Below are 12,695 nucleotides of genomic sequence, written 5' to 3' on the forward strand. Positions count from 1 at the left end.
TTTTTTTTTTTTTTAATTGTTTTGTTTATGTTTTTTTATTACTAAAATATACACATTGATTTCTTAAGTAGCTTATTCATTTATTAAAATATCCGATAAAAAGCAACTTGATAACTTGACCTGAATATCAGAAAAAAACATAGGTTCCTCTGAAAGTAATGCCTCCTATTTATTTTTATTGAAACTATTACAGATACAAAGAGAACTATAACACTGTCTGATAGAGCAAATTCTCAGCTGAAAAACAATATTTTTCAATATAGTCATCTGGGATGAAGTCATTTGGTACACAGGCACAGACTGGGAGACAGGTGGTTCAGCAGAAAGGGACCTAAGAGTGCTTGTGACAGGAAGCTCAACATGGGTCTGCAGTGTGCCCCGGCAGCCAAGAAGGAAAATTGAATTTGGGGGTACATTAAACACAGCATAACAAGCTGTTCAAAAGAGGTGATTATCTGACTGTATAGTATTGATGTGTTCTTGCCTTGAATATTGAGTGCAGCTCTAGCATCATAGTATAAGAAGGATGTTAGTATACTCAAAAGTGTCCAGAGGATATGACAAATGTGACAAAAATGCTAGAAGGCTTCTCTTATAATGTGAAGCTGAAGACAATTGATTTGTCTACTTTGGAGGAAAGGAGGTTAAGAGGTAATCTCATTGCTGTCTACAACTTCTTGGGGAGAAATGGAGAGGGAGGTGCAAGCTTCCTCTCTGTGATAGACAGTGATAGAATGAGTGAGAATGATACAAAGCTGCTTCAGAGGACGTTCAGACTAGTAATGAGAAAAAAATATTTTTACCACGAGTGTGGTCAAACACCTGAACAGGCTTTTTTGCAGGCAGTTGATGTCCCACACTGTCAGTATTCAAGAGACACTTAGACAAGTATCTTAGTAATAAGCTATAACTTAAAGTTAGCCCTACAGTAGTCAGTTGGACTGGAAGATCCTTGAAGATCTCTTCCAGATGAACTATTCTATTTGTCTTAGTTTCTGCTGGTACAGAATTATTTTCTTCAGTGTCTGGCATGGTGCTCTGCTTTGGTTCTAGGAGAAAGACAATGTTGATAACACACTGATGTTTATAGTTGCTGTTAAGCAGTGTTGTACAGAGCCAAGGCTGTTCTCAGTGAAGGGTCATAGGAGCTGGGAGGGAACAGAATTAGAACAGTTGACTAAAACTGGCCAAAGGGATATTCCATACCTTATGACATCATGCAGAAGAAGTTCTGAAGAGGGTGGGAGTTCATCTCTTCCTCTTATACTGCTCAGGGGGCTAGCTGGCATGAGTTAGGAGGTGGTGAGCAGTTACTTGTGTATCACTAGTTATATACATATATTTATAAATATTTGTCATAAGCATACTTTTCTCTTCCTCTATCTTAGTAAATAGGATTATCTCCTCTCCTCTCCTCTCCTCTCCTCTCCTCTCCTCTCCTCTCCTCTCCTCTCCTCTCCTCTCCTCTCCTCTCCTCTCCTCTCCTCTCCTCTCCTCTCCTCTCCTCTCCTCTCCTCTCCTCTCCTCTCCTCTCCTCTCCTCTCCTCTCCTCTCCTCTCCTCTCCTCTCCTCTCCTCTCCTCTCCTCTCCTCTCCTCTCCTCATCTTGTGTTCTCCCTACGTTTTTTTTTCTCTTAAGAGCTCACTTCATCACTTGGCTATGACAGAAGTAGTATTTCTGTTCAGTTTCTAGTACTGAAGAGTTAGATTGCACATTCACTGATGTGTATTGATATACATTCACACGATCTTCATGTGGCAGTTAAGAAATCAGAGCAGAAATTTCTTGACCTTGCCTTTCCAAAATGAGATACAAAAGCATTGCCAAAAATGTCACCAACAATCTGTCCAATGGAAAAAAATCTAAAGCACTGACAACGCTTGATTGTTGTATTAGGTTTACAAAAAAGCAAACATAACTCATGAGTGAATCAGCTATGTGCATAATCAGCCTTAGTGCTTATAAGTATTTACATTCCTAGCAAAAAGGCAGTGATCAAAATGCCTATCATTATATAAAGTTTTTGATGTATAATTAATTAGAGATTTAAATCAAGTAATGGTTAGGGAAATGTCTTGTTTGCTTGTTTCTTTTTGGTTTTAGTGTAGTATCTGTTTACTTTAGAGGCCATCTGTTATGGCCTCATAGACAATGAGATTTGTGAGATCAAATTCTCAACAGATTAAAATCAACCTAAAAAATTTCTGTTCATGAAGAACTTGGTTATATACACATGACACGTTTTCAAATAAAAATTGGAACATTAAAGCATAGCTAATATTGACATAATTTAGACAACTGTGGAGGGTCAAATTTAAAACTTATCTATTTCAGTGAAGTTTTCACATGTTCAGAACTCTGAATAATGCTATTTATGTTAGATTCTACATAAGAATAGATTGTGCCACTTACAACAGACACTACCTTCAGTTTTCAAGGTTAAATTAAATTATTTAACTATTTCTCTGAGTTTCTGGTATGTACTGACTACACTGTGAGGATAAAATAGAATATTGTATGATGTATATCAGAAAATAAAAGAACTTTATGGAAGCCAGTCTCATACATTTCTATGCCCTATGGGGAGTTTTTAATGAATAGATTTTCGATATTCGTCAAGTCCAAAATGAGCAAATATAAATGCAATATTTTACAGACTAAAAATACACAGTAATTAAATTTATCTCTAACAGTGAGTTCAAAATTCTACTTCATAAAAATAAAGCTGGATTTTGATAAAGAGACATGGGTCTAGAATAATCGATTTCTACACCTACTTATGTGCAACTTAGCCTCTGCTCCCAGCACATGTAACATTTTATGGGAAGAGCTTTTAAAAAAAGGTGCTGACATTTTTTATCAGTAGTTCTTAAGATCTGATTTTTAGAAATCATGTAGGTTTTCTTTTCTGGTTCTTTAGCTCCAGAATTGTTGCTCTTAAATAAATAAATATGAATAAGCTCTTACAAAACTCAGTTATGGCTATGCAGTTAATATATATTATCTATCTTATGTTGGTCCGATATCTTTAAAGTCACCAGATGCACAGGAATGAAAATGTTATGAGCTGCCACACATAAGTAATGCAAAGAAGATTAATTACAGTAGAAGGGGCAAAAGTGAACTGATTTCCACACCCAAATGCAGCAACTGTAAAATATTCTTCAAAGTAAATTATCACTGACTTGATGAGCTGAGAGACAGAACTGAATTTGCTATGAACTGCCTTTATCTTCAAGACTGAGTATAAGAATGGTACATTTGCATGAAAATCTAAACTGTGGATCTCAACATTAACTGCTAATTGAATACTCCTGATTAAAATTTTAATCCTTGAAAGCAATTACATTTTCTTCTGAAGAATTTCTGATTGATTCCTTCGGTAAAGATGTTGGGAACTCTTTGGAAATCATTTTAACAGTGTCAAACTGGCGCCTTTTCGCACATTGACCCCCTGGGAATGGCTAATTAGGAGTATTATCTGTAGTCAGGACTTTGGACTGCCTGCACATTCATCTGAAACTATTTCAGCACTAAGAACACAGATGGCAACTGAATGAAATACGCTGATGCAGTCAGCTGGGACAAGTCAAAATTGGGAAATTTCTGATACAAAATAACATTAATTGAAAAGAAATTATTTCTATTTCAGCTGTTTCAGAGTCAGTTCTTCCCTTTCCCTTTAAAGCGAGAACAAATGCAATAGTTTATTATTCGACATAATGTTGTGTGAAATTTTAGCTACATTTTATTGTGATACTATAATTGCAATAATAATAATAATAACAACAATAATAATTTGACATAAACTAACAGGTATCTTAAGGAATACCTTTGATTTCTATTTGTGTGTGGTGTTATGGTTTAATTAACTAGTGCTACAAATCTAATTTTTTATGCCTTCTTTCTTCCTCATAGTCATTTTCCTCTTCAGTTCACTTTTCTTTTGTTCATTTTAACTAGAAAGCTGATTGGTTAAGTAGACAAAAAATACCCAACTCATTAGAAGAATAACCTCTACTTCAGTCTGTAACTTAGGTATTGTTTATCATTTGTACCTGTATAATTCTCGTGACAGTAGTGATTTACTGGATTCTAAACCCAAAGTCTGATTTGGGCAAATTGAAGAACTTTGTGCAGATGAACTTGGTGCATTATTTTTCAGTGCTATCAATAAGAGTTTTCTTCCATTATTTCTATTTCATTATAGAATAAAATTTCTTAGAAAAGTGGTTTTAAAACTCTCAGGTCTTTCTTCCAAATAATGATTCCTTACAGACCTCTGTGCTAATAGCAAATTGAATGGTGTATCTAATAAAAGGGATTAATTCTAAACATGTGGCTACCAAGAGTGCTTCAGAGTCTTCAGAGAGCGGAGGTCAGATGAAGGTCAAGAAGATATGTTATTTGTTTGGTTCCATTTTCTTCCAGGAAATGTCTGTATTAGTAATTACACTGGAAATTCTGATTTGAGTGACCACCTTTTACTGGTTTTTGTTTGAAACAGCAACAGCAGCTCATCTTAACATGGGCAAGTGTGAATATTGTTATCTTATTAAGTACATTGTTGCCATCAAAATTCCAGAGGTCTGTAATTATTAATATATAGTTAAAAGTGAAACATACATATCACATGTAGTGTTTGTGAACTGTTTATTTTCAAGACAGATTTTTAGGACTCTACAACTCCTTTTATAAGCATTTAGAATTTATCCAGGCCCTAGAATGGGACTTGCAAAAAACCATGTCTGACTAAAAACAGGGAAAACACAATGAAAAAAATATGCCTAGATTTGCAACAAACACAGAAATGAGGACTTTTAATGTATGTATAGACATATATATGAAATACATACTTCAAATTAGCAAGGTACGTGTTGCCAGTCAAAAAGAACAGAGAATGGCAACTCTTTTTTTAGTATTGCCCAAAGTATGGTAATAACTTGACATTTGAAATATACGTCTGTTAACATTTTTATATTGAAGACCTCTTCTGAGCATCCATAGTTAAATGCAGATTTTTCTTAAGAAAAACATTTAATGTATTTCAGAGTTATGTAGAAGTGAAAAAATAACTATAGATAAAATATTACTATTAATAATGACAATAATAATAATACAGAAATCTTACATCGGAAGCAAGCTATTATGTTTGTAGCATCACATTTGGAGGGAGAGACAATTCTTGTGCCTGCCATTCAGTGAACATGTGCAACCCATAGTATAAATGAGGGTGATATTCACTGTCTCCTGAATATTCTTTTGAATCAGAAAAGATGACAGTTACTGTGTCTGTTCAAGCTGAGGACTGCTCAACCACAATACCACAGCAGAGACATGAGGTTGTATGTTGCACAGGGATATAAAATGCTTTTTTTCCTTCTGGCAATAGAACACAAGATGAATGATAATGCTTATACAGAACATTTGACTGTAACTGGACTAAGCTCCTGTCTCTGTAACCACATCTTTTGCTGAAACAGATTGATCAATCCAGGAGCAAGTTAAAAATGTCGACGTGTGCTCTTCAGTCTTCTATGCATTGCTGCAGCCTTTCATCGGGGATTTCCTGGGATGTCATGGCTTTACCAGCATGGTTTTCCTATGTGGTGTTCTCCTGGTCCTGGCCAACCCCCTACTGCATTCAGCTCATTCTTATCACTGAAGATTGTAGGGAGCAATCCCTGGCATATCTGGGCTAAATCCACACTTCTTTCCCATCCATCCACCAAAAAACCTCTAATATTATCTTTTCATTTTATGAAGTACTGAGAAGCTTCCATAGCTTCCATTGTAAGCATTATTTGAAGGAAACATTTCTGTCATTTTGCCATGTATTGAAGTTTTTATTCTCAAACTTTATGAATGACACTCTGGAAACAAGACACATTAATCAAATTGTTTGTTATATTACCAGATCATCTATTCACTAATTGTTTACAACTTGCCTAAGGCTGATCTTTGTGTAAAATGAATGGAAAATCCATATTCATCTGCTCCAGCTTAACTCCTGAGAACATCCTGTGCCTCAATGGAGAAGCAGCAAGTATAGGAAAAGGTGGTAGAGAGAAAAAGTGGAATGTGTTGTTGGACAATGATTTTTAGTGTCAAACATAGAAAAGCAAGAATTTTTCCAAGAGCCTCACTCTTTTTTCATCTTCAGTATGCATTTTAATAATCCAAAAGAATAGCTATATTTATATATCAATACCAATTAAAAATAGAATGATTCTCTACATCATAAGTTTTTTGTTGTTGTTGTTGTTGTTTTTTAACGTGACTACATCTTTTTTTATATATATACAATGGTACTGTGGAAATAGTTCTTACTCATTACTTGCTTCTGGCTTGAGAAACTACATGGTTATCAATTACAAAAAAATCTCCTTCCATTACTGTATTGACTTGGATGAAACCGGCAATTTTTGTGACCCACAGATACTGCCTTGAATTACTTGACTTCTGGCATCTTACAGACTGAAAAATATTGCTTTAAGTAAATATGATTTCATATGAAAAACTAGCAGACATTCAAATTTCAATCCAACCTATGTCAGATAAACTATCATTTTTTAAGTGCACAATTTTGCTCTTCAAGCAGCAGACATCATAAAACAACCACATAGGAACTATGAGAGCTATCTCCTGTACTGAGTTCTGCAGTTTCATTCCCCTTTCAGCACGAAGCCTGTTACTCCTCCCTTCTGCAGGCAGTGCTGCAGACAGGTCTGTAAAGGAGGGCTCCCCAAAAATGTTTCAAAATGCTTTCCTGAAATAAAAGTATTAATCCATAAGAAACTTCCAAGAATTATGGTACAGTATACTAAAAAAGCTTATGTTAAGGTTGTTTCTGTGTTTTGTTCAAAACCTAGTATTTTTACTGGTGAGTATCAGTTTTGTGGAAGTATTTGCTTCAAAATAATCTTTCTGCTGAAATTTATCTTCAAGTTGGATCTGACCAGGAGTATCCAGTGAACATATGGCTTACAGACAGAGCCAGGGACTACTGTTTAAAAGCCATCCAGAATAAATGAATTAAAGACATCTGCCTCTCAAAAGAGGTCTCTTCCCACATATTGAAAAAGCAGATTGTCTAAACTTATCAGATATAGTTATTGTTTTCTGAGAATCTTCATTTACATGCTAGTTCTAAGAAAAGATCAATAAAAAGTTGCTCTGACTTAATTTTCTTAAGGGAATATACATATGTAGCCAGCAGTATAATTGTGTATGAAACTTTTTAATATAGACATAAATTAAAACAAAGAAAATGAATGTACATGTTCTTGAAATATATGTCTCATATTTTCATTCTCAGTTTTTAACAGATCAATTTCAAACTAGGAAAAAAACAGTAGGATGAGTTTTTTAACAACTTTGAACACTCTGAAATAAAAAAAAAAAAAATCAATTGCTGTTATTTAGTGCCCAGCAAGAGTTGAAATGTAATGACAGAGATTGTATGTATTTTGACCAAATATATATCAAATGATCCTTCCATGTATGAAAAATTTAACATTATTAATGTTATCATTAGATTTCCTTGCAATTATAACTGACAAGATCACTTTTGATTTCAGTTAATCTGTTGTCTTCGAATTCAGTTAAACAACTGTTATAATATAAGAGGTTTGCTCCAAAAGTAAGCAGTGCCTCCTATGTTGTTACATTGGCTCACCATGTCAAAGGCAGATGGTGGTATGGTAGCAGAGGCTGAACCTTCCTGCCAATATTCCATTACATTTTGTTGCTGTGTGACAGATGGCAGAGAGGGGCAGTCTGACACAGAAGTGTGCATGGAGTAAAGGTGCATCACTGAATTTCTCCATGTGAAAAAAATGGCATCCACTGACATTTATTGATGCTTGCTGAATGTTTATGCAGAACAAACAATGGATGTGAGCACAGTGAGGCAGTGGATGGTGTTTCAGCAGTAGTGACAGTGACATGAAAGACAAGCCTCGTTCCAGATGGACATGCAGGTTTTTATTAGCACAGCATGCAGGCTCTTGTTCATCACTGGTGAAAATGCATAGCTAATGGTGGTAACTATATTGAAAAACAATATTTTGTAGCTGAAACTTTTCTCTGCTGAATAGTGTTATTGTGCTCTTTGTATGAGTTGTAGTTTCCATGGAAATAAATAGGAAGCATTACTTTCAGAGTGACCTACACATGACAAAAATATAATAGTAGATGAATTAATGCTATTTTAACTAGAAAAGCTGAGTTATGATGAGTCCTTTTGTTACAGGTTCCCCCAGATCATCTTGAATGTTTTGGTGCAACACACTAATCTTTTCACAGATTCCAGAGACAGATTACAAAGAGGATCCATATATTGAAATTAAAGTAAGTTGTATTAACACAGTGTATGAACTGCTAAAATAGAAGTGGCTAATTTAGCTTCAGTATTGGAAACAGATTCTGTAGGAGACAATTATGCCAGTGGAAACCCAAGCAGAATCTATTTTTTAATGGTGTTCTAAAATGCACTCTTACTACTCAGCTCTTCCGCTGATAAAAATTAATTAAACGTAATGAATTGTATTAATATATTTTCTTTAAAGAAGGCCAATTCGGAGATATTAACTTCACAATTTAATATTTGTGTCTGGAAGATTGAAATGGTTTGTGATTATCTTTTCAAATCTATTTAAGCATCTTTCTAAAATTACTATATTGATGAAAGAAGTGATAAATGCACAGCTGATTTGACACTATTCAGAAATAGCGGAGAACACACATTTTCATTTTGAGACAGCTGAATGACCTTAAACTTCTACTATTGCAGACAACTGGAGATACTTTTATCTTCCAGAACAGTTCTCTTCAATAAAGGGTTGCTCCAGTCAAGTAAGGATGGGCACTGGATCACATCACCACTTAAATAATCCTTAAGAATACTGTTCACATCATTCAAATAACAGTACCTCATATGTTTCAGTTCTTTGCTAGTGTTTGTCCTTCTGTATTTTGTTGCATGTGACAAATCCTATTGATATTTTAATATTAAATGAACACTAGATACTCTATTTATGAAGATAGATTTCATAAATCATTATATGCTTTGTGTAGAGAGATTTGGCAGCAGCAGAAGTAATTACCAAGTGCGAGGAAAGCATTGACTGGCTGGTAAAACACATTTAAAACTGTCTGGATGCAGAACACACAGAAATCTATTTGGTCCTTGAGTTTGCAAATAGCACAGTATGAATAATAAAAATCAAGTGTGTCTAAGTCTGGGAGAGTGCGGAAAATGGAGAGTCCCTAGTTGTTTACTTGAAGAAATGCTACTGAGAGGTAAACATACTCTTGTCTCCAGGAAATGGAGTGCTCCTGAAAAATTATTTTTAAATTGAGAAAAACACACTTCAGTTTAGAGGGTTTTGCCATCTGAATTCATAACCAGGGAATAGTTCTGAAAAAGTGTCCTTTTGCTGTGTCCTGTGTTTTTGATTTGTGAAAAATTGAGAATTAAAATGATCAGAAGTCACAGTTATTTGAAGATCTGCTGAAACTAAAGCAATTCTACACGGATATCTCCTAACTTTCCTTAAGTGCTCCAGACTTGTCAAGAGAGAAAATAAGTTAACCAAAACTGCTGTCACTGCTGTTCCCTGAAGAGAAACCCTAAAAAACATTCTGTGCCAATGGCAGTGTTTTATTAAAATTATAACTGTCTTTTCCCAAGGATTGCCAAGAAGGCTTTGTCTGCCAACATGCACAAAAATATATTGCATACATTTGCAAATAATATATCCTCTATGTATCTTTTGCCCCAGTGAAAGATGATATTTTCATTGGGAAAGGATAAAGTTTCTGATTCTTTTCAGCCATCCATTTTCCACAGAACTTGCTCAGAGTATGCAGAGATGACCAAGGGGTTGTGTTGGCCCGACAGCAAGGTAGGTGCAAGAGTAGGTTTAGCAGATTAGCAAACTAATACATTTATTAGTAATTTATTAGCAATTTAATAGATTAGCAAATACTCAGGCTGGAACACACAATACATGCTAGGGCTAGGTCTATAGAATCTAAAATGCTTCTGGAGAAGGATACTGAGGCCTACACTATAGCAGAATGGTCACTAGCAGAAGGCAGATTGTATCATGGAAATCCAGTCAGTAAGTGAACAGGAATGTAAAAAAGAAATAAAAATTTTTGCTACTTCTGTATTAAGGCAAACCAAACACAGCACATGAAGACAACATACAGCAAAAAAAATGTTCCCCTGCAGCAAATCCCCTGATTTAAAAACTCTGCCTGGTTTGTTATAACGATGGCCAGAGGTTCTCTAGTGTTTAAGTGCTTTCTACCTCTTTTCCAATAAACCATACCAGTGTTTGAAATGCCTTTTCTTTTCAAGTGTTTTCTCTTTTTTTTTCTAGTCTCAAATAATTTTAGTTTATTTCCCCTATTCTCAATTTTTTTTTCTTGATATCTTGTTTAACTATTATCATTGAAATGTATCCTACAATTCAGTGATGCTTAAACTCTCTTCTTGCAATTTTTATATTGCTATTTGGGATTTGAATTCATCCTGCTGTAGGGGAGCTGTTAGGTCGCAGTTTGAGCTGGTGACTGAGCACCTGGTGGCTGGCCCAGGGAGCACAAATTGTTTGCATCTGTGCTCCAAGTGACCAGAAGGGGTGGACTCAGGGTGGAGTCACCCTGAGCTCATATAAGGGCCAGCCACTCAGACAGAAAGCATCTTTTGGATCTAGGCTGCTTGTTTGGAGGGTGTGCTGTATAGCTGGAGATCTCCTTTAGTCTTCTTCACCAGCTGGGTGAGTTCAACTCTTCTTTCTGTATGTGACTATTGGCCTACCTGTGATACTTTGCCTGGTATCACCAAGAACCTGTGAGAAACAATTTTGCATTTTTGTGGGCAGAACACCTGTAAAGTATTATGCTAGATTTCTCCACTACAATTTGATGTTAGGTTGGCACATTTGCTTCTCAAGTCATCACTAGTTTTCCTTTCCATTTTAGAAGTCCCTCCCTGCAGTGTTGTTCCTGATTCAGAGTGGGCACTTATCTTCCCTTCCTATAGCAGTCTGTATTTTCTTAGATTAAAACTCTGGATAGGCTTCATCATGAAGAAAGCTCAATTGCTTTGTGCTCCTCATCTATCATACCACCAGTTTTTGTGCCATAGAAAAATTATATCAGCAATGGTTTTGTATTCATTTCCAAATCATTTTGTTGGCTGTTACTGTGCATAAGTGACTTCACTTCTTTTGTGTTTTTCTTTTTAACTTATCAGTATACAGACAAACCCAGGAAAAAAAAAAAAAACCCTAATTATATAGTCTTATCTTACCTTAATAATTGCTTCTACAAGCACTAGGATTTAGATATTCCAGAGTATGTTTTTTTTTGTGTTTTATGTTAGTAGTAGGCAAGAATTTCCCGTAACTGCTATATAATGGAGAATTGTTTTCTTTAATAGCAATGTTTATATTTTTACATACACTTTAAGTGCACTGAGAGTTTGGTTCCAGGTTAAAAAAAAAAAATCTGAACTTCTAAATTGATATAATTTCTAGTCCTGCTTAATATATTAATTGATGATCTGGACAAGGGCGCACCCTCAGTAAGCTTACAGATGACACCAAATTGGGAGGAAGTGTCAATTTGCCTGAAGGTAGGAAGGTCCTGAAGAGGGGTCTGGATAGGCTCGATCACTGGGTTGAGGCCAATGAAATTCAACAAGACCAAGTGTCATATCTTGCACTTTGGCCACAAAAACCCCAGACAATGCTCCAGACTGGGAGCAGAGTAGCTGGGAAAGGATCTGGGGTGTTGGTTGATGCTCAGCTGCACATGAGCTATTAGTGTGTCCAGATGACCAAGAAGGAAGTGAAATTCGGGCTTGTATCAGAAATACTGTTGCCAGCAGGAGCAGGGAAGTGTTCATCCCCCTGTACTCAGTTCTGTTGAGTCTGCATCTTCAAGTAGTGTGTTCAGTTCTGGGCCCCTCGCTGTAAGAAAGACATCAAGGCCCTGGAGCTTGTCCAGAGAAGTGCAATGAAGCAGGTGAGGGGTCTGAAGTACAAGTCTTATGAGGAGTGACTGATGGAACTGGGATTGTTTCCTCTCTGGAGAAGAGCAGGCTCAGGGGAGCCCTTATCACTTGGGGTGACCAAACTTCATCATTTAACAGATCTGTAGCATTTTCAGTGTGCAGGAATCTAGACAAATGATGTAGTTTTTGAATCCAATTTTTTTTGAAAAGTAATTTGCCTGCCTTTGAAGCCTGCTTCTCCCTAGGGGGTTTTAAAGACATTCATTTTTAAGCAAATCAACCCCCCCCCAAAAAAAAAAAGGGAAACTGGAGCTCTTTTTTATTCTTCAGTTTTGAAATCAGTAAGGGCTGAACTATATCTTTATGGTACTGGTCTGTGGTGAGGGTTTGCAGCAGTCCAGCAAGTACTATGAGAGGTGTTGTGCCTTGGTTAAGCACAAATACTAACGCATGGTGAGAGCACTGCCTCCTGTAATTGCTAATGATGTGTTCCCTTTAACAGATAACTGCTTCTGATGATTGAGTGGAGACCACAGCCACATTTTAGCTGTACCCCTTCTAGGATTGCTACCTTCAGTAACACTGTGCAGAAGCTTTTTATGGTTTATTTTTATTATCTATATGGTACATGTCAGAGACTTATAGCATTCTGTTTTCCTGAAGC

At 36.0% G+C, this 12,695-nt stretch overlaps 1 long non-coding RNA gene across 1 annotated transcript; it reads left to right on the forward strand.

Moving 5' to 3' along the window:
• The first annotated feature begins 1,217 nt into the window (after window positions 1-1,217).
• LOC124417747 lies at window positions 1,218-10,159 on the forward strand. The gene is made up of 3 exons (XR_006938549.1): window positions 1,218-1,302; window positions 8,255-8,352; window positions 9,854-10,159. It is a non-coding gene; the product is annotated as an uncharacterized LOC124417747 (long non-coding RNA).
• The last annotated feature ends 2,536 nt before the right edge of the window (window positions 10,160-12,695 follow it).

Source organism: Gallus gallus, chromosome 2 (assembly GCF_016699485.2).
Source record: "Gallus gallus isolate bGalGal1 chromosome 2, bGalGal1.mat.broiler.GRCg7b, whole genome shotgun sequence".
NCBI lineage: Eukaryota > Metazoa > Chordata > Aves > Galliformes > Phasianidae > Gallus > Gallus gallus.